Source organism: Ranitomeya variabilis, chromosome 4 (assembly GCF_051348905.1).
Source record: "Ranitomeya variabilis isolate aRanVar5 chromosome 4, aRanVar5.hap1, whole genome shotgun sequence".
Lineage (NCBI taxonomy): Eukaryota > Metazoa > Chordata > Amphibia > Anura > Dendrobatidae > Ranitomeya > Ranitomeya variabilis.
The window spans coordinates 97,410,263-97,436,716 of NC_135235.1; the positions used below are offsets into that span (position 1 = coordinate 97,410,263).

The following is a 26,454-nucleotide window of genomic DNA, read 5'->3' on the forward strand; positions in this document are numbered from 1 at the left end:
GGTCATGATATATGTATGTGATATGTAACCATAGAATGTTAGAATTGGAAGGGACCTCCTGGGTCATCATGTCCAACCCCCTGCTCAATGCAGGATTCACTAAACCATCCCAGACAGATACTAGAAAATACTTCTTGACAGTGAGGGTGATCAATGAGTGGAACAGGCAGTCAGGAGAGGTGGTGAGTTCTCCTTAAATGGAAGTCTTCAAACACAGGCTGGACAGACATCTAATCTGTATCTTCTCGCTTTCAGTTTAACCCCTTTACGCTGCAGCCCTTTTTTCCCTTCTTCCCAGAGCCATAAGTTTTTTATGGCCATGTGAGGGCTTGTTTTTTGTGGGACGAGTTGTACTTTTGAACGACATCATTGGCTTTACCATGTCTTGTACTCGGGAAAAAAATTCCAAGTGCGGTGAAATTGCAAAAAAAGTGAAATTCCACAACTGTTTTTTGGATTTTTCTTTACCATGTTCACCAAATGCTAAAACTGACCTGCCATTATGATTCTCCAGGTCATTACGAGTTCTTGGATACCAAACATGTATAGATTGGATTTTTTTTTCACCATTTACCATTTAAATAAAAAAAACTAAATTTGTTAAAAAAAATTGCGTCACTTTCCGAGACCCGTAGCATCTCCACTTTTCGTGATCTGGGGCTGGGTGAGGGCTTATTTTTTGCATGCCGAGCTGACGTTTTTATTTCCACAGTTTTGGTGTGGATACGATCTTTTGATCGCCCGTTATTGCATTTTATTTCAATGTTGCGGTGACCAAAAAACTGTAATTTTGGCGTTTTTACTTTTTTTTTCAATACGCCGTTACTGATCAGATTAATTCATTTTATAGCTTGATAGATCGGGCAATTCTTTTATTTTTTTTTTATTGTTTTATTTTGAATGTGGCGAATGGGGGGTGATTTGAACTTTTATACTTTTTTATTTTAATATTTTTAAAATCTTTTTTGTTACTTTTTGCATGCTTCAATAGTCTCCATGGGAGACTAGAAGCTGCAGTTGTCTGATCGCCTCTGCTACACACAGGTGATGATCAGATCGCCTGTGTAAAGCAGAAATGCTCACTTGCTATGAGCACCGACCCCCGGGTGGCGCTCATAGCAATCTGGCTATGACAACGATAGAGGTCTGCTGGAGACCTCTGATTGTCATGCGGACCCATCGGTGACCCGCGATCATGTGATGAAATCCAGACGAAAGGCCTTGTTATGGGCCGAAACATGTTGTTCTAGAAGTCCAATGGTTTGATCTGACTGTATGCTTTTTTACATTTTTTAACTATTTCTCAATAAAATGAAAGTTTTATACAAATAAGACCTCTGAAGGTGCCGCGGATTCTTCATCGCCGGGTCATATATATATTTTGTATGGATTTCGTTGCTGCGGCTGCCGAGCCGCGACTCTGGCTGACGGATGGATCCCTGGAGTGAGACGAGGACTGTAAGTTGACTAAATATTTCTTTCTCTTGCTATAAGCTGCGATCATGTGATGGGGTCACCGTTGGGCAGGATTAGTGATGCGCTTCCGGCGCGATCACATTAAGTGCCGCGGTCAGAGATTGACAGTAGCATTTAATGAGTTAACAGCTGCGGGTGGATCGCGATTCCACCCGCGGCTGTTGTGGGCACATGTCAGGTGTTCAAAACAGATGACATGTGCTGGGAAAGATATGGGCTCAGCGCCGGAGCCCACATCAGAGGGAGGGACATGACATGCGCCATACATGCACGGTGCATGTCGTGAAGGGGTTAATCTAAGCACCTGTACTGTACATGGAGGGTACAGCAGGTAAATTGGTTTTGGTTCTGGGATCTGTAAATGGGGGTGTCTATATACATAAAGGAGTATGGTTTAGGGTATGTATACATAGAGGGGTATGTTCTGTGGTCTGTATGCAAGTAGGGGTTTGGTTTGAAGGTGTTGTCCGGTCCAAAATGATAAGTCTGCAGTTTCTCTGTATGACTGCAGACTCATTAATCCCCCAGCGCACACACTGTGCGTTGTGGGGATTCATCAGTTTCTGAGCCACAACCGACAGCCTGCGCTGACGTTGGTCTTCATAAAACACAATGGACCTACACCAGCAGATGACATGGCTCCCAAAAACCACCCTTGATTGTGGATACTTGTGGAAATCAAGGTCCCAGAGTCTGGAAGAAGAGTGGAGAGGCCACAATCCAAGCTGCTTGAGGTCTAGTGTGAAGTTTCCACAATCAGTGATGGTTTGGGGAGCCATGTCATCCGCTGGTGTAGGTCTACTATGTTTTATAAAGGCCAAAGTCAGCGCAGCCGTACACCAGGAAATTTTAGAGCACTTCATGCTTCCCTCTGCCGACAAGCTTTTTGGAGATGGAAATTTCATTCTGCAGCAGGACTTGGCACCTGTCCACACTGCCAAAAGTACCAATACCTGGTCTAAAAACAACAGTATCACTGTGCTTGATTGGCAGCAAACTCATCTGACCTTAACCCCATAGAGAATCCATGGAGTATTATCAAGTGGAAGATGAGAGACACCAGACCCAACAATGCAGAGGAGCTGAAGGCTGCTATCAAAGCAACCTGGGCTTCCATAACACCTCAGCAGTGCCACAGGCTGATCGCCTCCATGCCACACCGCATTATTGCAGTAATTGATCCCAAAGGAGCCCCGACCAAGTATTAAGTGCTGTGGATGTGTCGCTGATAGTGTTGAGCATTCCGATGCTGCAAGTATCGGGTATCGGCCGATACTTGCTGTATCGGAATTCCGATACCGGGATTCCGATACTCTTGTGGTATCGGATATCGGGTATCGCAACAACATTAATGTTAAAATGTGTAAAAGAGAGAATTAAAATAAAAAATATCGCTATACTCACCTGTCCGACGCAGCCGGGACTTCAGCGAGGGAACCGGCAGCGTTGTTTGTTTAAAATTCGCGCTATTACTTGGTTACGTGAATTCCCGGCTTGTGATTGGTCAGGTCGGCCATGTTGCCGGGACGCGGACCAATCACAGCAAGCCGTGACGAAATTACGTCACGGCTTGCTGTGATTGGTCCGCGTCCCGGCAATATGGCCGCCCTGACCAATCACAAGCCGTGACGTCACGGGAGGCTGGACACGCGCCCATTTTAAAATGAGCGCGTCCAGCCTCCTGGCTTGTGATTGGTTGACCGCGGCGCAACCAATCACAAGCCGTGACGTCACGGGAGGCTGGACACGCGCCCATTTTAAAATGAGCGCGTCCAGTCTCCCGGCTTGTGATTGGTTGACCGCGGCGCAACCAATCACAAGCCGTGACGTCACGGGAGGCTGGACACGCGCCCATTTTAAAATAAGCGCGTCCAGCCTCCCGGCTTGTGATTGGTTGACCGCGGCACAACCAATCACAAGCCGTGACGTCACGGGAGGCTGGACACGCGCCCATTTTAAAATGAGCGCGTCCAGCCTCCCGGCTTGTGATTGGTTGACCGCGGCGCAACCAATCACAAGCCGTGACGTCACGGGAGGCTGGACACGCGCCCATTTTAAAATAAGCGCGTGTCCAGCCTCCCGTGACGTCACGGCTTGTGATTGGTCAGGGCGGCCATATTGCCGGGACGCGGACCAATCACAGCAAGCCGTGACGTAATTTCGTCACGGCTTGCTGTGATTGGTCCGCGTCCCGGCAACATGGCCGACCTGACCAATCACAAGCCGGGAATTCACGTAACCAAGTAATAGCGCGAATTTTAAACAAACAACGCTGCCGGTTCCCTCGCTGAAGTCCCGGCTGCGTCGGACAGGTGAGTATAGCGATATTTTTTATTTTAATTCTTTCTTTTACACATTTATATGGTTCCCAGGGCCTGAAGGAGAGTTTCCTCTCCTTCAGACCCTGGGAACCATCAGGAATACCGTCCGATACCTGAGTCCCATTGACTTGTATTGGTATCGGGTATCGGTATCGGATTGGATCCGATACTTTGCCGGTATCGGCCGATACTTTCCGATACCGATACTTTCAAGTATCGGACGATATCGCTCAACACTAGTCGCTGATATTTGTGAAATATTCATCATCGATGTTTGATAAGCACTGTTTTTCTGGTGTGTATGCCATTCCCTTACCGGAGTGACAATTGTAGATTTTCTGTAACTTTTTAAAAAGTTGCAATTCAGAAATCTAACATAAAATAGCAGAGATGGCATTTTTCAGTGCAGATAGGAATCCCATTCACTTATATTATAGTGTAACTTATAGCAGATTATTGGAGCAGTATTTTCAGTGAATATCTGCAACAAATCCACCATATTATTAATGTGACCCTAATGACTCAAACTGGACAAAAACCCCTGCTAGCAAAGTACTCACAAAAGGCATAAAGTCTCAACACTTATTTTTTATAGCAAGGTAAAAGAAAATACAATTTGACACATGGAGTGTGACGCATTACAAAAAAAAGAGAAATACTGTGAAATGGAATGGTGCGATTTCTCTGATTTCTTTCCAAAGAACCTGGCATTTGATTACTATATTATTTTTGGCATTTATATTAATCTAACTCGCTAATAAGCCAGATTGTGCTAGGTAAAAATTAGTCACTAACTTATTGAGATACATTCCATCGTTCTGACAAATTTTCAAATGTCACCAAGAAAAGTGTCATATCTAGATTTGGATTTTGTCACAGACTATAACGATAACATAAAGGGGTCGTATATTCTCATGCTAGTAAAGATTGTAGAATGAAAAAAATGGGCTTCTTTTAAACACATTGGCCCAATTTATCAAAGTTTTTATGCTAGAAAATTGGCATAGCTTTTGAAAAGTCACAAAAAAATTGTGCAACGCGATGATGGGCAAAACTGTTGTGACTTTTGGTGTTTTCATGCCATTTTCTCCCAGTTCTGAAGTGGAAGTGCATCAGCGGGGTGCGAAGTGACTCAAATAAGATTTGTGGCAAAAGGAATGCCATCGTTGGTCATGAATTTGACAAGTGGGGTAGCCATGTCCCTGTCCTGCCCACTTTGTTGGAACTGGGTAAAAATGGTCTAAAAATGCGTTGTGCAAAAAAAAATATTGTGACTTTTCAAAGCTTTTTATGGTTTGATGAATCAGGGTCAATGTGTTTAGGTGCAGCTCCAAGTTGCGCCTTTATTTTTCAACTTTCTAAAGCTTTTACGCCAGAATTCTGTCTCGAAAGCTGTGATGTGTCGGGCCCAAAGTGTGTAGACATATCCCTGAGTTGCCTAATGTGTGGGCTGCCATGAGATCCTGTATAGGATTTTCAGGATTGACCGTCCTCGTCTGCTAGAACAGGATCTGCTCTTAACTAGCAGCTTTCCAAATTTGATTATAGTAGGGAGCCCCAAACTGAAAGATCCCCTCTATGACCGCCATATAACCTAACGACATATAGACACACACTGTCTTAACACCATGATTTTTAAAAGCTAAATTTAACCCCTTCACCCCCGAGCCTGTTTTCACCTTCGTGACCAGGCCAAATTTTACAATTCTGACCAGTGTCATTTTATGTAGCATTAACTTTGGAAAGCTTCAACATATCCCACTGATTCTGACATGTTTTTTTCGTGACATATTGTACTTCATGATAGTGGTCAAATTTGTTTCATATTACTTGCGTTTATTTTTGAAAAAAAAACAAAAAACGGAAATTTGGTGAAAATGTAGCAATTTTCAAACTTTTAATTTTTATGTCCTTAAACCAGAGAGTTATGTCACACAAAACAGTTAATAAGTAAAATTTCCCACATGTCTAATTTACTTCAGCACAATGTTGAAACTTTTTTTGTTAGGAAGTTTATAAGGGTTAAAAATTGACCAGCAATTTCTAATTTTTCTTGCAAAATTTACAAAACCTATTTTAGGGACCACCTTACATTTGAAGTGACTTGGAGAGGTCTATATGATAGAAAATACTCAAAAGTGACACCATTCTAAAAACTGCACCCCTAAAGGTGCTCAAAACCACATTCAAGAAGTTTATTAACCCTTCAGGTGCTTCACAAGAATTAATGGAACGTGGAAGGAAAAATTAACATTTAACTTTTTTTCACCCAAATTTTACATTAGACCCCAATCTAATATATAAAGCTGAATGTGTGTGTGTATGTCCGGGATTGGCATTGTCACACGTCTGGACCCTGAGAGCGTCATAGGCTATATTGTGAGGCGAAATTTTAACCCCGCGCGTTCCAATTCACCAAACAATTTTGCCCCTATCTACAGTACATAATGGGGAAAAAGTGAAAGGAAAAGTGTTGGAGGCAAATTGACAGCTGCCAGATGTGAACAAGGGGGATTTAAAGAGTGAGAGCGATGGCGCCAAAGAGTATATACCGTACAGTTGCTAAGGTGGGGCCCCGACATGGGATACTCACCACACACGGGGATATGAACACACACACAAAATGCACCACACACTACCACGTGCTTGAACACATATACCACCCTCAGCACACATTTCGCCACACATACACCAACCTCGCCACATAAAAGTCGAAACACAAAAGTCGCCACGCAAAACTCGCCACACGCAAAACTCGCCACATGCAAAACTAGGCTCACGCAAAACTCGCCACATGTGCAAAACTCACCCCATGGAAAACTCGACACACGCAAAACTTGCACACGCGGAAAAATTGCCACATGCACAAAAGTTGCAACACATGCAAAAGTTGCCTCACACAAAACTTGCACATACTCAAAACGCACCACACATAAAACTCGCCACGCGCAAAGCTCGCCATGTGCAAAACTTGCTGCACACAACTTGCTCCACTAATCTGTCACATGCAACTTGACACACAAAATGTTGCTACACGCATGTCGCCACACAAAACTCATCTCACAAAAGTCGCTACATGCATGTCGCCACACGCAACTCAACACACACAACTTGACACATGAAACTCGCCCTAAAACACACACAAGTCTGGTATTATCCTTCAAAAATAAAAATCTGATTAATAAGCAGACAAACTACAAGAGCAACAACTGTACCATATAGGAAATACGACAGCTGTCAGTCACATGACCTGTCTATTATGTGTATGTGTGAGCTAATATATACTGCCGGGGGGAGGGCTTCCTGTTGGCTGGGGATTTATCAGGCTGCCAATTTAGCTTACAAATACTGAGGTAAAAATACTGAGCAAATAACGTGTGAACGAGGTCTAATACAGGAGATGACACACAGATATATACTATATACAGGAGGAGATGACACACAGGTATATACTATATACAGGGGATATGACACACACATATATACTATATACAGGGGAGATGACACACAGGTATATACTATATACAGGAGGAGATGACATACAGTTATATACTATATACAGGAGGAGATGACACACATATATACTATATACAGGGGAGATGACACACAGGTATATACTATATACAGGAGGAGATGACACACTGGTATATACTATATACAGGGGAGATGACATACAGGTACATACTATATACAGGGGAGATGACACACAGGTATATACTATAAACAGGGGAGATGACACACAGGTATATACTATATACAGGAGGAGATGACACAGGTATATACTATATACAGGAGGAGATGACATACAGGTACATACTATATACAGGAGGAGATGACATACAGGTACATACTATATACAGGGAAGATGACACACATATATACTATATACAGGAGGAGATGACACACAGATATATACTATATACAGGAGCAGATGACACAGGTATATACTATATACAGGAGGAGATGACACACAGGTATATACTATATACAGGAGGAGATGACATACAGGTACATACTATATACAGGAGATGACACACAGGTATATACTATATACAGGAGCAGATGACACACAGGTATATACTATATACAGGAGATGACTTACAGGTATATACTATATACAGGAGGAGATGACACACGTATATACTATATACAGGAGGAGATGACATACAGGTATATACTATATAAAAGAGGAGATGACACATAGGTATATAGAGGAGGAGATGACATACAGCAGGTATATACTATATACAGGAGATGACATACAGGTATATACTATATACAGGAGGAGATGACATACAGGTATATAGTATATACAGAAGAGATGACATACAGGTATATACTATATACAGGGGGAGATGACACATAGATATAAACAATGTACAGGAGGAGATGACATACAGCAGGTATATACTATTTACAGGGGGGGAGATGACATACAGGTATATACTATATACAGGAGATGACATACAGGTGTATACTACATATAAGGGAGATGACAAACATGTATATACTGAGGTGAAAATGAGAGGTGTGAGGTGAAAATGAGGGGTGAGAGGTCAAAATGAAAAGGTGTGAGTGCAAAATGAGAGGAGTGAGGGAAAACAGTGGAGTGATCGGAAAATGACAGATGTGAGGTCAAAAATGACAAGTGTTGGGGGGCGTGGCTATGTAGCCGAGGAAGCAGGAAGCACCTGGGAAGAGCTCCATCTATCCTGAACTAATTTTGCCTTAAATAATGAAAATAGCTGACTGTATCTAAACTAAACCGGAGCCCAATACATCAGAGAGCCCTGTAGACCTCCTGGGAGACCGCTGCGGGGATTCGTGGAGCCGGGAGTGGTGGAAGCTGAAGCGGGCAGGAGACCCCCCACGTGTAACAGCGGCCATTTCTGGAGCGCACGCCGGGAGAAAAAAGGTGCGACGCTGCTTCCGACTGAAGCCCTGGACCCTCTGCCGCCTTGGGAGCGGCGGTGACCGACCTCGCTGGTGGGAGCAGCGGGGTGCCTACACACGAGACGGAGGAGAACATACCGGGTGCGGCGCTACCCCTTCCCGGAGCTGAGCCCCTCCCTTATCCTGGAGGCCGCGGCGGTGCACAACGCCGGTGGACACGGTGAGCTACCTGCATACAGGGGGCTGCTGGGACCGACGCTCCGGACGGCTGCGGCGGTGGTCTGAGGCAGCGGGAGCTGCGAAGACAGGGAAGTCGGGAGGGCCCACGTGCAGCGGCGGCCATCTTGGACGCGCGTGTTCTGGTCTGCAGGACGCGGCGCCATCATTTTATGCTGGGACCAGACTTTTTCTTTTTCGCTGGAGCCGACGGAGACAGGACCACAGCGGTGAGAGCGTGGTCTGATGTGCAAAGACAGGGAGACCTGAGGGGGATAGCGGTGTATGCAGGGAACAGTACCCATTAATATAGCACGCTCCCTGACAGCAGAGGGAGTAGTGCCTTTCAAACCTGCGGTGCTGTTTGGGGGATAATCAAACCCTTCCTAAATAATTAGAGGGGTGGTGCGGTGTATGTCTGCCCTGAAATACTGGGCCCTGTACCCCCCCCTGTCATATAACCGCCTCATCAACAGCACCATAATACTGGGAGTTAACCCCTTCACCGCTGTTTCCCCCCTTACATTCACAAATTGAATGCCTGGCCAATCATATTGGTCCTAAGTATTCACCCAGACTACTGCCCGGTGATTCTCATTATTTGTCAAATACACGAAGTCTTGGAGCGCAGTCCAGCACTATATATATAAGACTTGGAGTCGGAGTTCGATCCACTTAACATCATAAAGTCAGAGCACAGTTTGTCTCCAATTGCTTTTGTGGTTGCTCTGTGGGATCCCCCCCTCGTGTATACCCGCCATGCAGCATTCCAGAGGAGCGACGGCGGCTGAAAAGCTTAAAAAATATGCCAAAGATGACTCTCATGATACTACACGCAACCTTAGGAATAACCCTACATCATCTCAACGCAGGGGTCGCCCCTCTGATGGTACTGGAGAGGGGGAGGAGGAGGAATTGACTCTTAAACAGGCATCAGAACAGTTGATGCAGGCCATCTCCCTCACTAGATCATCTCTCACTGAGAAAATAGAGGATGTGCATACGGAGGTGGGCCGCTTACGACATGACATGCAGACTATGAGGGGACGTATCTCTGAGGTTGAAACAAGGGTATCCCACATAGAAGATACTATTACTCCAATGGAGGCTAAATTGACTAAAGCTACTGGATCTGTAAATGCGTGGAAGCAAAAGGCAGATGATTTGGAAAATAGGCTACGCCGCAATAACATCCGAATTATAGGTCTTCCGGAGAGGTCAGAGGGTCAGCGGCCTGAACAGTTCTTAGAGGAATGGCTCAAATCTTCATTGGGGGATGAATTCTCCTCAACTTTCTCGGTAGAGAGAGCTCATAGAGTACCAACGAAGCCTTTACCTCCTGGGGCCCCGCCGCGTCCTCTCCTGGCACGCCTCCTTAATTGCAGAGACAGGGATGCCGCCCTCCGCTTGGCGCGACAGAAGGGCCTTATTAAATTTAATAATGCTACCGTATCAATTTTTCCAGATTTCTCTATGGAGCTTCAAAAGCAGCGGGCGCGATTTATGGATGTTAAGAAACAACTCAGGGATAAGAACATTGTCTACTCTATGCTCTATCCGGCCCGGCTCCGTGTCGTACACAATGGTTCTTCCTCATTCTTCACGGACCCAGCGGAGGCAATTGAATGGATGCGGTCTCACGGGGGTCCGAACATGAAAGATCCTTAACTTAGACTCCTTGATCAAAGGCAACACATCTAGAGCTTTCTGTAGGGATGCGGAAAAAGAGTCAACAATACCGGACACTGTATCCAGTGAGGGTATCCCCTTTTCAATTTGACTGTGGGAGAATGGAAATACTCTCCCCTACTGTTCAAGTTCTCTTGTTCTTGTTTTTTCTCTTGGTTTTATGCACCAGTTTTGATTGTTTATTAAGTAAGACTGCCGCTGATACTAACTCTTTGCCCTATATGATACTGATGGATTGCACCCGAATAACAATGTTCTGCACTAACTTTTTCTTTAAAGGTAAAAATGGGGACTGAAATTGTATGTATGACATGGAATATACGAGGTATCAAAACCCCTAGAAAGAAAATTAAGGTGTTTTCTCAGATTAAAAGATACCATCCCCATATTGTAGCACTAATAGAAACACACTTAACAAGAGATACGGCTAGATGTGTGCAAAAACCATGGGTACAGTGGGCTCTACATGCCTTCCATACCAGTTATTCTAGAGGGGTCTCTCTACTGATACATAAGGAGGTCAGATGGGAGGCTAAGGAGGCGAGACGTGATCCCGAAGGTCGCTTTGTTTTTGTGCATGCATTCATTAACTCCCGAGAGTATGTATTGTTATGTATCTATAATCCACCCCCTGCCAACATGTCAGTTCTTCGTATGGCTCTAGGCTTCTCCTTAAAGTATCCCGACGCAAATGTTATCTGCATGGGAGACTTTAACTTAGTTATGGATCAATCTATGGACAGATTGAGACTAGATGACGTAACACCAGGAGACGCTTTACCTCAACCCCCCTCTCAATTTGCACAGTTTATGGATGGTTGTGGATGGTTGGACTTGTGGAGAATGAGTCATCCGGAGGTCAAGGGGTACACTTGCCACTCATCCACTAGACAGTCACTATCTCGAATAGACTATATATTTGGATCAAGTGGATTGGCACTATGGATGGATAGTATTGACCATGGCGGTCGGGGGATTTCAGATCATAGCCCAATCATTCTTAAACTTAAATTTGGACAATCCAATAATAATAGTAAGTCCTGGAAATTGAACCCCTTCTGGTTAAAATTGATAGACACTAGCGATAGGACGATTGATCAGCTGAACAGTTTTCTTCTAACACACTCGGAACTCCAAAATCACGGATTATTTTGGGACACCCTGAAGGCATATTTGAGGGGATGTCTCTCCTCTACTATCTCCTATATTAAGAGGATAACGGCGGAGGAGGATGAGGAGATGGAACAAAGATTAAAAGACTCAGAAGCCACTTACATAGCCAATCAATCCAGCAGTAATAGAATTGAGTGGCTTACTTCTCAGAGACTATATACCCAATATGCAGACGTAAGGTCAAAGCGCAAATTGTTTTTTACTCGCCAGGCCTATTTTGAACTGGGAAATCAGGCCAGTACTCTTTTGGCCTTCTTAGTACGCCAACATAATACCTCTAACACAATATTGCAAATTCGGGTGTCTGATGGTTCTTTAGTATCCTCTACTGAGGGAATACTTCAGAGCTTCTATGACTATTATACCTTGTTATATAAATCTAGCAGTGGCTCTGATATTGATGAATGTTTAAATTATTTATCGGATATAACATTCCCCTCACTGAGTCCATCTCAGCAAGCCCTTATGGAGGCTGAATTCACCCTGGAGGAGGTAGAACATGCTATTACAGATATGGCAACCGGGAAGGCCCCGGGACCTGATGGATTTCCCATTGAGTTTTATAGGAAGTATCGTGACAAACTGGCACCTATACTGCTAAAAGTCCTCAGGGGAATATGGGAGGGGGAGTCTGTACCCGAAACATTTTATGATGCTAATATTGTTGTACTCAGGAAGGAGGGGAAAGATCCTTTGGATTGTGGGTCATATAGACCAATCTCCCTGGTGAACGTAGATTATAAAATTTTCACTAAAATCCTAGCCACTAGATTGAATAAGATCATATTAGACCTCATACACCCGGATCAAACCGGTTTTATGCCTGGGAAAAATACTTCTATCAATATTAGACGGGTACAATCGATCATACAATATAGCTCTTTGGAACCAGATAATAAGTGGGCATTGGCTTCACTGGATGCGGCCAAGGCTTTTGACTCCCTCGAATGGCCCTTCTTGATTGCATGTTTACGGAAGTATGGGTTTGGGAATAAATTTTTGAGGGGGATGGGTACGCTATATGCAAAACCTAGAGCACGAATGGTGGTGAATGGCTCAATGTCTGCATCGTTTTCTTTGCACAGAGGAACTCGACAGGGGTGTCCCCTCTCCCCAGCTCTATTCGCCTTGGCGATAGAGGCCTTGGCAATACGAATGAGATCTTCCATGGACATTAAGGGGATACACATCTCTGATAGGGTAGATGTCATCGGTTTGTATGCTGACGACATGGTGGTGTTTATGGATCAAACGGAGGAAACATTACCGAAAGTCATAACGATGATAGATAGATTCAGCAAATTTTCTGGCCTTTATATAAATTGGGAAAAGTCTGCCCTGATGCCTCTCTCTCATGCTCCAATGTCCGGCCTTGAGACCCTCTCACTGCTACCCATTGTCTCCAAGTTTAAATATCTAGGAATATATATGTCCCAGAGTAGCCACTTAGACTTGCACCTTAATATATTTCCGTTACTAGATGTGGTTAAATCCAAATTTGCCACCTGGGACAAACTGCCATTATCTGTGGCTGGACGTATTAATCTTATAAAGATGATTTTGCTCCCAAAGTTGAGCTACTGTTTTCAACATAGTGCAGTTATAATTCCTAAATCTTTCTTCACAACCCTAAATTCCCTTACTACATCTTTCATATGGGGAAGGGCTAGGCCTAAACTTAAGTTATCCACCTTGCAAAGACCCAAACAGGGGGGTGGGGCGGCTCTGCCAGACTACTACCTATATTACCTTGCTGGTCAGGCTAAAATGTTGAGTATGTGGATGCCTGGGAAAATTCCTCCTAACTCTGAAAACCATATTCTGCACTCAGCTAAAATTGATTGTCCATTGGGATTTTTAGAGATGGAGAGAACTATTGTCCCTCATTTATTACCTCTGCTTCGGTTGGCGCGATCAATATGGAGGCAAATTAAAAAGGTAATGGGTTTTGCTGACATAGCAGCTGAGATGCCATTGTGGAATAATGGTTATTTTTCGGTATTACTGGGCCATCCATCCACCGAATTCTGGATATCATATGGTGTTCTTACGGTAAGAGATCTGCATAATCAGGGGATTTTTGTATCCTTCGAACAGTTACAGAATACTCACAACATACCAAAATCTCAATTTTTTCGTTACTTGCAACTAAGGTCAGCCTTCCAGTCACATATGCGGAGTGTAGGATCGGGTCGAGCTATCTCAGATTTACCGTTAATAGGTATCCTTAATTCGCAGGGTCCCCAGGGGCTTATTTCCTCTTTGTACACTTATCTGTTATCCATGGGTGAGGGATCTACCATAGATTCAATTAAAGGGAAGTGGGGACGGCTGCTCCCAGACACACTGGGAGAGGAATGGGATGAAATCTTGGAATCCCCAACCAGGGTCTCCCCGTCAGTCAATAATAGAATGACTCAACTATATATTATATATCAATCCTATTTGACACCGACCCGTCTTTTCAAAATGGGTCGCCTGCACTCATCAGACTGCTTGAGATGCCATTCTAGCAATGCAGATTTTATCCACATGATATGGCAGTGTCCTATTGTCTTCCAATATTGGAATGAGGTAACGACGCTATTGACATCACTGGTGTCGATCCCTGTCCCACTAGAACCCCTGGTATGCTTATTTGGAGTATGGGAGGCAGGGACTTGGGATCATCATACGGGAATTTTTCTGAGGGAAACGTTGTTTTTGGCACGAAAGGTATTGGCTTTGAGATGGATGGGGGGTTCTTGCCCAACTCTCAGGGCATGGATAGACTTGGTGAATTCCATTGTTCCATATGAGCGGACGCTATACCAAAATAGAGGTAATCCAGCTAAATTTGAGAAGATATGGGAGAAGTGGAATTCCTCCTGTCACACTGTTTAGGTTAAATAATTCAACGAATATATAGGAAAACGGTGTAAGATGGCGGACATTATCTATCCACAGGGCAGAGTTTATTTAGAATTTCCCTTTAAGCGGCAGCATGTTAGTTTTAGAGGTTCTGTTAAGCAGTTAGTGTTGTTAAAGTTTGAACAGAATATAAACAAATGATTGACATGCATTGCTTGTAACTTTTACAACATTCCAGACACGATTATATGTAGTAATTTTATGTATCTAATGAAAAATAATGAATATAAGCAAGTGTATGTATAGTTCTTGTTGTAATCAATAAACGAATTTAAAAAAAAAAATGACAAGTGTTAGGGGGGAAATGAGAGGAGTGAGGGGGAAAATAAGAGGAGTGAGGGGGAAAATGAGAGGTGTGAAGGAGAAAATGAGAGATGTGAGGGGGAAAATGAGAGGCGTGATGGGAAAATAAGAGAAGTGAGGTGCTATAACTAACCACAGATATTTACTATGCCCAGGCAACGCCGGGCTCTTCAGCTAGTTTTTTATATTTTCTCAAGGGTAACGCAAGAAAGTGGAACACAAAGTTTGTTGTGCAATTTCTCCTGAGCACACCGATACCTCATATGTGGGGGAAAATCACTGTCTGGGCGCATAGCAGGGCTTGGAAGGCAAGGATCTTTGCTATGCTTTACAAACTGTCAGCGCTGCACTGACAAACTTGTTACACCATGCTCTGAGCATGATCTAACAGGTTTGCTAGCTCTGGTGACCTGGATGTCATCATGACGACATCTGGTCACTATGGCAACAATCGGCCCCTCGCAATCATGGGTGCCGATCGGACAGTAGAGGGAGCTCCCTTCCTCTGTATACCTGCTAAAAGTTGGATTAAAGTGCACCGTTCCTGCACTGAGTGCTGGGGGTCAGAATCAGTGTGAATAATTCTATACGGCACCAGATATTTATACTGTACCCATGCAGGTATAATACTCATCAATAAACTATTTTACAGGAGAATATTGAGTCAAAAAACACCAATAGTACATCAATATATTAATCAATCTTTTTTATTTGGTAACAAAAAACATAACCATTTTTAAATTACATGGGTCTAAAACATATTACATGGGTCTAAACCATATACTCAAGGTTCCTCAGGGGCCCCGAGGAAGCAACACTACGGATACACGAAACGCGCATTGGGGTTCCTAACGCAGGTTGGAACATATTTGGGACCTAATTATGGGTAATTATTGCCTTTAATGTGTATAGGGAGGAACCTTGAGTATATGGTATTATTTAACATATAGGTGACGCTGTTGCGGTAGATTAATGAACTGCAATGGCAGTTTCTTACATAGTATTTTGAACTACGGCACTGTTACCTGGCATAGTCTGATTAATGGAGTATATGGTTTCTCTTTTTCTTAATCCCGCATGTTCCTTCCTGGGTCATGTTTTAACACTTTGGGTGTGATTCACAAAATAATGTTTTAGACCCATGTAATTTAAAAATGGTTATGTTTTTTGTTACCAAATAAAAAAGATTGATTAATATATTGATGTACTATTGGTGTTTTTTGACTCAATGTTCTCCTGTAAATCAGTGTGAATAATGTCCACTTTTTCAATGATTTCCATTGAAGTGCCTCCAATCTATTTTTCCATCTATCTATGCAGACTGTATTGTGCAAAAGGTTTAGGCAGGTGTGTTTAAAAAAAATAGAAGTGTTAATCGTTTACTTTGATCAGTTAACAAAACACAAAAGCGAATTAACAAACGAGATTCTAAATTAATCAATATTTGATGTGACTACCTTTTTCCTTCAAAACAGCACCTATTCCTCTAGGTACACTGACATAAAATCAGGGATTTTGTAGGATTATGGTCAGATGTATAAATAACCAATTATACCAAACAGGTGATGATCAACATTTTCAAATATAGGTGTAAACACTGATTAACGGAAACAGAAACAGCTATTTTGGAGGCTTAAAAATAGATGAGGGACAGCCAAACATATGAAAGCAAACTGGGGTTTCAAGCTTTGTTGTTAAAGCTCTTTTGAGGACTCACCAATAAATGGTCAACACTGAGGATCGTACTCTCAGTGGTCAGCCAAAGAAACTAGTGTAGCAGATGAAAGACACATCATGCTTGATTCCCTTTGAAATTGGAAGATGTCTAGCAGTGCCATCAGCTAAGAATTGGCAGAAGCCACTGGAACCCAGCCAAACCCATCTACTGTTCAGATAAGTCTGACCTGAAGTCTACACGGGAGAATTGAAACCCAAAAGCCATAAATTTAACATAAAAATAAGGCCAAGAAATTCATCTATGCACAGAAACATAGGAACTGGGGTGCAGAAAAATGGCAGCAAATGCTCTGTACTCTAAGTCTAAATGTAAAATATTTGGCTGTAACAGAAAACAGTTTGTTCACTGCAGGGCTGGAGAGCAGAACAATGAGTGTCTGCAGGCAACGGTGAAGCATGGTGGAGGTTCCCAGCAAGTTCAACAAATGGAGTTGGGTATATGGACAGGCTTAATGCTGAGAAATACAGGCAAACCGTTAGCCATCGTACAAGTACCATCAGAGAGGTTTCTGATGGGCTCCATAGCAGCAGGAGAATATTCAGCCAATGTTATCAAAAACCATCTTCAGGGTAAAGAAAAACAAGAAGCCCTGAAAGTGATGATACGGCCCCACAGAGCCCTGATCTCAATTTCATTGAGTCTGTCTATGATCACATGAAAAGAAGAATTTGTACATCCAGCATCAACAGAAGAAGATCTGTGGTTGTTTCTCCAAGATGTTTATAACAATCTCCCTGTAGAGTTCCATCAAAAACTGTTTGCAAGTATACCTAGAAGAATTGATTTTATTTCAATTTCTGTTTTGTTCATTCACTTTGCATTTTGTCAACTGATAAAAATAAACTATTAATACCTCTGTTTTGAAGCAATTGTTACTTTGCAGCATTTTTTTTTCCACATCTGCCTAAGGACTCTTTCAGACGTCCATGATCATGGGTACAATCTCAGATCATCTCTGGAGCAAAAGCGTGACAGCCTTATACGAGATTTCACACCTGGGATCAGGAGATGCACAGCCAGCCCGTGCATTGCAATCCAAGATCGGAACAATGATCAAGGACCTTTCAAAGAGTCCTAAAACTTTTGCACAGTACCCTATTAAATGTATGTACTATATTTTTGTTATATTTGTGCTGTAACTTGATTTTATTTGGTTTGATTCCTATCCTGAGGTTTGGAGTAGAAAAGGAGAAGTTGTCTAAAAGTAATGATTTCCAGGAGCTGAATTTCAAAGCTCTCTTACTGAAGCCACTTCTTGAATGAACTTTTTGTGTTCTCTTAAGAGGCAGGTAGACGTGTACTACAAGAGTTACAGTGTATTTCACATTAAATAAATGCAGTGCAGAAAGGGCAAGTCACAAAGCACCTTTGTTCTGCAGTACGGATTTTCATGAGGTCATAAAAACGGCTACCAAAGAAGAGAACGCTGTAAAATCACATTTATCTTCTTGGTGAGAAGGACACGCTTTTATGCACAAAGTGCTTTACATGGAGTTTTCTTTCATAGTTGACATTTTGAAGACACTTTTACTTTCAGTAATCGCACTAGTTACACTTTCATATTGTAAATTATGATGACTAAAAGCATGGATTTCATAAGAGCTCAGCTCCAGTCAGAGGATGTGACAATCACTAAATAGTATTTTCTTTAAATTATATTAAAAAAAAAAAAATGGCCCTCCATCCTAGACCTGGGGTCTGTCAGCAGGATTGTGCACAGTAAACTACAGACAGTGTCAGGTTGGCACTGTTATACTAATTAAAATGATTGGTTGATTACATTTTTTAATGAATTCATTTATATCATTACATGAACATATGAAATCTTTGGCTTGCTTAGATGCACTACACCATTTACGAAGTGCAGTGTATTATACTTCCCTGTCAGTATACCACATTTCAGGCAGGATCTAATAGGGTTTGTCATATGGTAGACCCCACAGACATTGCTAGGCCTGTATTTGCCATAGCATCCCTTCGGCACCCAGCTGAGGGAGCCATCGAGATGACAGAAGGAGCATTCTTCCTCTGTCAAGCCCCTTAGATGCCGTGGGTGCAACGGACTCTGCTATTTCAGAGGTTAAAGGGAACCAGTTGCCTTGGGAAAAGCTATTTACTGGAGCAGCGATGCCAGGGAGAAAATTAAGTTTTATTCTTCCTGTAGCTGCACAATTCAAGTCATTGGGATGGTGCAGAGAGCTATTAGCTCCTGTAATGACTCCTCTACACTTTGACTGACAGCCTGCTCTGCACAGGTATGCTGCACATATATACTGCAGAGAAGGATGTCAATCAAAATGCCAGGGAGTGATTACGGCATCGTCACTCTGTAGTGAGAGGTGACTGGAGCAGTTCCCTGCACTACCCCGATGACTGCAAGAGAGCAGATACAGGGAGAATAAAACTTCATTTTCTCCCTGAAGCTGCGCTTCCAGTAAGAATGCTATAAAGGGTATAAACGCTATTTATCTGCAGATTACCAGCATTTCTGCAGGTAAGCAGCATTTCTCAAGGTGACAGGTTCCCTATATGTTTGCTGTTGATTTTTCTGAGTTTTCTATTTTAATTTACAAAATAAAGTATTGATATATACCAGTCTCAGAAGCCCCAGTCTCAGATTGGGCAGCTGACCTGTCAATCAAAACACCGGCACTAGATTGGATGGCTGAGCTGTCAATAACTGACACATTGAGGGACTCATGACCGTACTTCCCAGTGTTTTTTTATCAGACATCACACAGATCCACTAAGCACGTCCTATTCTGATCCTTAACAGTTGATCAGAATAGGACGATTTGTGGTTCACGTATCTCATTCTTCGATCCGTCAACTTCACGGATATGCGAATGATTCTGAGACACACTATGATGTCCGAAAAAAAAAAAAAAACAGCACTCTGACATTTCACACGGATGTGTTGCATAACTTGGTCACTGTACACTAAAAGCATTGCTTCTAAGGGAAAATATTTTGTTATATAAGGGACATACGGAGGCATCACATGTTGACACCCAGAGTGCCAAAAGCTTCAGAGTTGGAGCTGTAGGGGTTCTGGGTCTGAATCATCATTGGATTTTTTCTAAGTCACTTTTTTTTGTCTTATGGCATTCTTTTACATTTTTCTTATTAAAAATGGTTCACACAGGTTCATTAATTTTTATGCAAAAAAAATGCTTTTTTCTTTTGTCTTTAAAAGGAACTTGTCAGCAGTTTTGGTCGCCATAAGATGTGGCCATCACCTTTCAGGGATTATCTACAGCATTCTATCATGCTGTAGATAAGCCCCCGGTCCGACCTGAAAGATAAGAAAAATAAGTTATATTATACTCACCTGGGGGGCTGTCTGGTGTGGTCCGATGGGTGTTGCAGGTCTGGGTCTGGCGCCTCCCATTTTCTTGTGATGCCGCCCTCCTGTTGCTTCATCGCTCCCCGGCATCGCGCTCCTGCGCAGGCGTACTGATTTGCCCTGTTGAGGGCAGAGGAAATTACTGTAGTGCGTAGGCGCTGGGAAACGTCAGAGAGGCCCAGCACCTACGCACTGCAGTACTTTATTCTGCCCTCAACAGGGCAAATCAGTACGCCTGCGCAGGAGCGCGATGCCGGGGAGCGATGAAGCAACAGGAGGGCGGCATCACAAGAAAATAGGAGGTGCCGGACCCAGACCTGCGACGCCCATCAGACCGGACCGCCCTGCAGGTGAGTCTAATAAAAGTTATTTTTCTTATCTTTCAGGTTGGATCGGGGGCTTATCTACAGCAATATAGAATGCTGGATATCCACCCTGAAAGGCAGTGGTCATATCTTATATTGGCCAAAACTGCTGACAGGTTCCCTTCAACCTTTTTTGTGCCTTTTTAGAGCAAAAAGTTCCCTGTTCTGTTAAATTGTAGCATTTAATTACCATTTGGCAATCACAATAATAGTTTTCCTATGCTGAAAAATAAAGACAAAACTCACCCATGGAGTTATACAGTTAATCTATAGAAAACATTGTGGAACTAAAAATGAGCATTAAATAGTAATCATATAAAATAGTATTGACCTAATACAAACATTTATAAGACACAACACTGTAAAAACCGCTAGACAACTAAGGCTGTCTAAGTCTCCAGATTTTCAGGTGTATAAGTTACAAAAACTGCAAATATTAGGCTTATTTAATAATCCGGCTCGTATGCCTAAATGGTTTATAGGATACTCCAAAGCTGTAATATATATCTTGTTTAAAAAAAAAATCAATAAGGAAAAGGCTCACTAAATTCCTTTATTGGACATATCCGGTTAAAGTGTCACTTGATGCGCTGCTGATAATTATATCCAATGAATATTTTCCTTGAAAACTTTATTCTAGCAGGTTTACAAAGTCAACGCGTTTCAAGGTCAACGCAGGTCCTCTTTATTAGGACAAAAACCTAAACCAATTCCTTTATTAGTTCACAAGAATTTAAGATTGGTCTTTTCCAAAATTCATAGGAGGGTACACTAATAGTGCCCATCCATCGCCCCTCTACGGATAAACCACCAAGGACTAATCCTGAGGACTACTTCCCGATGGGTTTCCTCGTTCTGGGGATTTCGTGTAGTTTATAACTGAAGTCTTCACCGTGACTTGGGGTTACATGGAACCTCCTACCTATGCCTAACCAATGTCTATATATCTGGCATGCAAAAAATAATCACTCCAGGGAGAGACTGGAGTACATTTCCATTACATTTTTGCGATTGATAAATCCGCCTCAATCATTTGGAAAACAAGAACTATGCCCAAAGTCACAAACATAAAAAACAAAAAGTGAACATGTAAAATAGACTTTAAGTTGGTGGAAATTAAAAAAAAAAGGCTTTAAACACCAAAAAGGACAAAAAACAAAAGCAATAATGAATTGGGCCCTCTGTGTCCCTTTGCACGGGCTGTGTACATGGTTATGTGCCTGATTCCTAGGGGTGATCGAGTTCTCGTTTGGATACTTTACAGTACGTTTATCTGCCAATTTGTCTGTTGTAGGAGCTTATAAATAGAATTAATATTTAGTGCTGATGACATTTTGTTGGCTGGTTCTATTTTGTAGATATTACTGGATGAATGGAAAATTATTAAGATTTTATATGTGAGCAGAATCCTTTGTAAATGACAAGTACTTATGTCCACTCCAGAGAGGAGATGTCACAAGATCAGTCACTCAGTATCTGTCACTTTACACACTATGTCTGCTGTCATCAGACGGATGATGTGTCTCATGTCTATGACACAACCCCACTGAGCTAGTAGACTAAAGGGATCCTATTCTGGATAAGTATAGACTGCAATGGACCACAACATACCAGGTTGCCCTTTACATTCTTGCAAGAATCTATTTTTGCAGTCTCCCCCCCCCCAAAAAAAAAAAAAAAAAGCTTTAATCTTCAATATTCTTAAAAGTGACAAATAAGTGTGTTTAAACGAGTGATATTGAGAATATTTCTTACATCTATGGTTCTATGTTGTGACTACATTATGGGGTCCCCATTTAAGGCTGGCATCACATAGTCATAGAGCGGCAATATTTTCGTGACTGCCACAATCCCCAAACCACTTGTGGACCATCATGATCACAAATCTGAAAAATGAAGGAGCACCTTGTGGCCTCCTTTTTATTAGGATTGCTTTAGGCACTGTTTCAGTTTGGATTTGAGGTGCTAAAACTCGAAATATGCCCCAAAACCTCATTTTGGAGGCTGTACCTCTCTATAAATTTATATTAAACCCCATAGATTTTCCTAGCATTGGGCCAAGAAAAAAAAAATCTTTAAAAAAATCTTTAGCTTAAAGGGAACCTGTCAGCAGGATTGTGCACAGTAAACTACAGACAGTGTCAGGTCGGCGCCATTATACTGATTATAATGATATCTGGTGATGAAATCCGTCTTGTGGTTGTTGTTTAATCTTTATTTTCAGTTTTGAGTTAAAGATATGCTCATGCTCCAGGGCAGCTTGTGGGGGTCTTCATGTGGTGCTCTGCTTAGGTATTCCCCAGTATGGCTTCTGACATGTCTCTGATCCCTCACGGACCTACCAACTAGTTTACATAATGAATATTATATTTACAGGGTGGGCCATGTATATGGATACACCTAAATAAAATGGGAATGGTTGGTGATATCATCTTCCTGTTGTGGCATATTAGTATATGGGAGGGGAAAAACTTTTCAAGATGGGTGGTGACCATGGCAGCCATTTTCAAGTCGGCCATTTTGGATCCAACTTTATTTTTTTCAATGGGAAGAGAGTCATGTCATACATCAAACTTATTGAAAATTTCACAAGAAAAACAATGGTGTGCTTGGTTTTAACGTATCTTTATTTTTTCATGAGTTATTTACAAGTTTATGACCACTTATAAATGTGTTCATAGTGCTGCGTATTGTGTTGGATTGTCAATGCAACCCTCTTCTCCCACTCTTGACGCACTGATAGCAACACCTCAGAAGAAATGCTAGCACAGGCTTCCACTATCCGTTGTTTCAGATGCTGGGGTCATCTGTAGGCAATTGTCTATGCTGTGAAGATACGAGATGTGCAGTGTCTGAAACAACCAGGAGGGATGAGCTGTAGTTTTTGTTGGTGTAATTTTTGGTACCATGTGAAGTTTTGATTGCTTGTTATTCAAATTTTTTAAGAGAAGTCACAAAAACAAGCAAACATCAATTCTGACTTTTTTTTATATTTTTTTGGCCAGGCAGGTAAAAAAACATGCTGAAGTTAATAGTTTAAGTCATTACAAGTGAAATACTATTGAATATATGGTTTTTTTTTACCAGCCATCTAGATGCCATAGCATCTACCATCTATATTGACCATAGCATCTGGACCAGTGTCTCCCAAACTCCAGTCCTTGCGGTCCCACAACATGTCATGTTCTCAGGATTTCCTTAGTATTGCACATAGAAGTATCATTAATCCATCAGGAATTCTCTCAGCTGTGTAACATCATGGAAAGCCTGAAAACATGACCTGTTGAGGGCCGTGAGGACTGGAGTTTGGGAAACTCTGATCTAAAGGGTTAAACAAGTTTAAAGGTGAACCTTGTCCTCTAGAACATAATGGCCGTTGCAGCAGAGCATTAGTTGTGTTTTCCGGATTTATGTTACAGTTGACAAATGCTCTTTCGGCTGCAGGTTCAGCTCATGGGCCAACAAATGTGACTGCCTCTCTGGGGGGTGGGGCATCACACGTGACTGCCCGCCGATTTGCTGATGGATCCCCACTATTTCATACCCTAACCTTTTAGCTACGCCTCTTGACGAAGCCGTGGGCGGTGAAACGCGCGTCGAGGCTCCTGCGTGTCTCACGGGCATTATAGCACAGGGTGATCATTATGTCTCAAGGTAAATTACTATGTATTTAAACTTCGGTTCCCTGCCTTGGCACCGCGGGTAGATTGGCTTACCAGCTATAGCTGGTTTATCGGGTCATGATGGGGAGCAATTGGGAGCCATATAGTACTGACTATGGTTATACTACATAAGACTTCTGATTGCTTCAGTGTATGGCTATTTTAGGCACAGCTAACATATTAACCCCTAAACCTGACCTACTAATCGGTATAATATGATATATATGACATACTAGATTTAGCCTTTCTTTCTCGCACCACCCTATACAACAGTGCATAATAGTGCCTATTGAGACACGGTTGTTTTCCTATCTCCTGGCATTATATTTTTCACCTTTCACGGTGCCAGTGATTTTTAGCTGATTCTCACATATGAATGCCTTCTGTAACTTTGTCTGTTTGATATGTTAAAGGTGTATAATAAAATGTATATTTTTTCACTAAAAAATCCCCTTATTTTCTATTGAGATCTCTAGACTACATGTTGACTTAAATATGGTTTGATAATACAGTTAGATATGTTTACCACTGAGATCAGAGGTTTTCATTTTTAGGTGTAGTGACTGATGTAATAGTACGGCAGTTGGCAGTAAAGTGGACCTCCACCATTATTATTCTTTGTAAGAATGAACAGGTCGCTTCATTTAATCAGGGTTTCTGTGACACACATGACGGACATGGGCACAGCAATTTCGTTCTGACATTGCTGTGTATTATGTTTGTTTTAAGGTGGGTTGGCAGCGCTTTTGTTAGGTCAATTCAGGTTGGAATCCGCCTGAAAAGATGCAGCGTGCACGTCCCCCAACTCCTCAAGTCGTTTCCATTACAAAACTCGGAGTTTTTGACTGTCAGAAAAACCTCAGTGTGGACATAGCTGAAAGTGGAAACCCTCTTTTTAAGGTGTGTGGACTGCAAACACAAGCAGACATGTAAAATAACAAAGCCAGGTTGCCCTCATCCTGTTTTAGTTGCCACGATGATGTCACGTCAGGTTGCATCACCGCTGCAGCCAATCACAGAGCTCAGTAGCTTCTGACATCTATACCTGCAGAGAGGCTGAGCTCAGTGAACGGCTGCAGCGCAGAGCTGGTTTTGGCAGTGGGGTGGGCAAGCACCAGCTGGTTTTGCGATTTTACATGCTGGCCGGCATTTGAGGTCCATTTTGCTGAAAATGAAAAAAAACTCCTTTGATGTTTTGGGTTTTTTTCAAGCTCAAAAAAAAAATTGAAAAAGACCCATTCACAGTAAGGTCAAATGTTACATGCCTGTGTGCACGGCTGGAACATTATAGATGGAGATTCTCGTTTGGGACCTGTATTATTGTGGGATTTATGGGGGCTGTGTCTCTTCTTGGAACTGTCCAGTACGGTCCTATGTGTTGGGTGATTGGATTATGCGGGCTTTATGAGAATTCAGAGAAATCATAGCTGAGACCACATGGGCTCTGGGAGTCCTCAGCTCACAATTACCATTAGTCCTATTAATTAGTCCTGTTTCTTAAAAAAAAAAAAAAAAAAAAAAAAAAAAATATTATTAATATTGATCTCAATCGTATAAAAATATCATCTCTATCAATATACAAACAAAAGAATACAGCAGCGCACTGTAAGCACCAAGATGTAGCCAACATTAATTATAGGACATTTGGATACATTACTGCTCTATTGACTTTTAACACATTCAATAGTGAAACTTATTTTTATTCCAAGATCTATAAGGCTACGTTCACACGATCCTTTTTTTGCTGCGGATCCGCAGCGGATTTTGCACTGCGGATCCGCAGCCGTTTTCCATGCAGGGTACAGTACAATGTAACCCTAAGGAAAACTCCAACTGCTGTGCCCACTATCCTTTTTTCCGCTGGAAAATCCGCGCGGATTTTCTGCGGAAAAAAAGAAGTACCATGTCAATTCTTGCTGCGGATTCCGCTCCTGTTTTCAACATGCACCAATAGGAAAGTGCTGTTGAAAACCCGCAGAGGAATCCGCAGAAGAAACAGTCGGAAAATCAGCAGTGCAGTTTTGCACTGCGGATTTTCCAAAACAGGACCTGAAAAAAAAAGGACCAAAAAAAGGATCGTGTGAACATGGCCTTAGTTATAGTGTGCTTTATTTATGGGGAAGTCCCTTTAATAGGAGTTGATGTGGGGTATCGGGCAGCGCCTGCTACACAGTGAATGGAGCTGCACGTTGCCACACATAGTGTACAGCTGACTGTTGGTGGGGTGGTGCCAGGTGCGGACCCCCCACCGGTCTCATAGTGATGACCTATCAATATGTTGTGACAGCCCTTTTAACATGTTAATTTATGCTGCTAATTGAAAGCCATGAATAAGAAAAAAACATTTCCAGATTTTTATTTT

The 26,454-nt window shown here is 42.3% G+C and overlaps 1 protein-coding gene across 4 annotated transcripts in view; it reads left to right on the forward strand.

Annotated features, from left to right (window-relative positions):
* The window catches only part of PCGF5 (polycomb group ring finger 5), a 114,183-nt gene that overhangs the window by 59,615 nt on the left and 28,114 nt on the right, over positions 1–26,454 (forward strand). The gene's annotated exons all lie outside the window — the stretch shown is intronic.